Source organism: Orycteropus afer, unplaced genomic scaffold, assembly GCF_000298275.1.
Source record: "Orycteropus afer afer isolate SDZICR_OR568_19922 unplaced genomic scaffold, OryAfe1.0 scaffold00036, whole genome shotgun sequence".
In the NCBI taxonomy this organism is placed as follows: domain Eukaryota; kingdom Metazoa; phylum Chordata; class Mammalia; order Tubulidentata; family Orycteropodidae; genus Orycteropus; species Orycteropus afer.
The window spans coordinates 3,243,392-3,244,011 of NW_006921623.1; positions in this window are offsets into that span (position 1 = coordinate 3,243,392).

The following is a 620-nucleotide window of genomic DNA, read 5'->3' on the forward strand; positions in this document are numbered from 1 at the left end:
TCCTTGCTCCTCAGCACTGGAAAGAGTTCCTTTGCAGCCGACGTTCCCAGTGCTATATGTCATTTAATGTCTTGACTGCTGCTTCCGTTGGTGTCAATTGTAGAACCAAGCAATGTGAGTTCTTTGACAACATCAATCTTTTCTCCATTTATCGTGATGCTGCTTATTGGTCCAGTTGGGAGGATTTTTGCTTTCTTTATATTGATTGAGATGTAATCCATACTACAGACTGTATTCCTCAATCTTCATCAGTAACTGTCTCAAGTCATCCTCACTTTCAGCAAGCAAAGTTGTGTCATCAGCGTATTGCAGGTTGTTAATGATTCTTCCTCCAATTTTGATGCCATGATTTTCTTCATATAGTCCAGCTTCTTGGATTATTTGCTCAGCATATAGATTGAATAAATATGGGGAAAGGATACAACCCTGACACACTTCCTTCTTGATTTTAAACCATGCAATGTCCCCTCCTCCTGTTTGAACAACAATGTACATGTTCCTCATGAATACAATCAAGTGTTCAGAAATTCCCATTCTTCTCAATGTTATCCATAATTTGTCATGATCCACACAATCAAATGCCCTTGCATAGTCAATAAAACACAAGTAAACATCTTTCT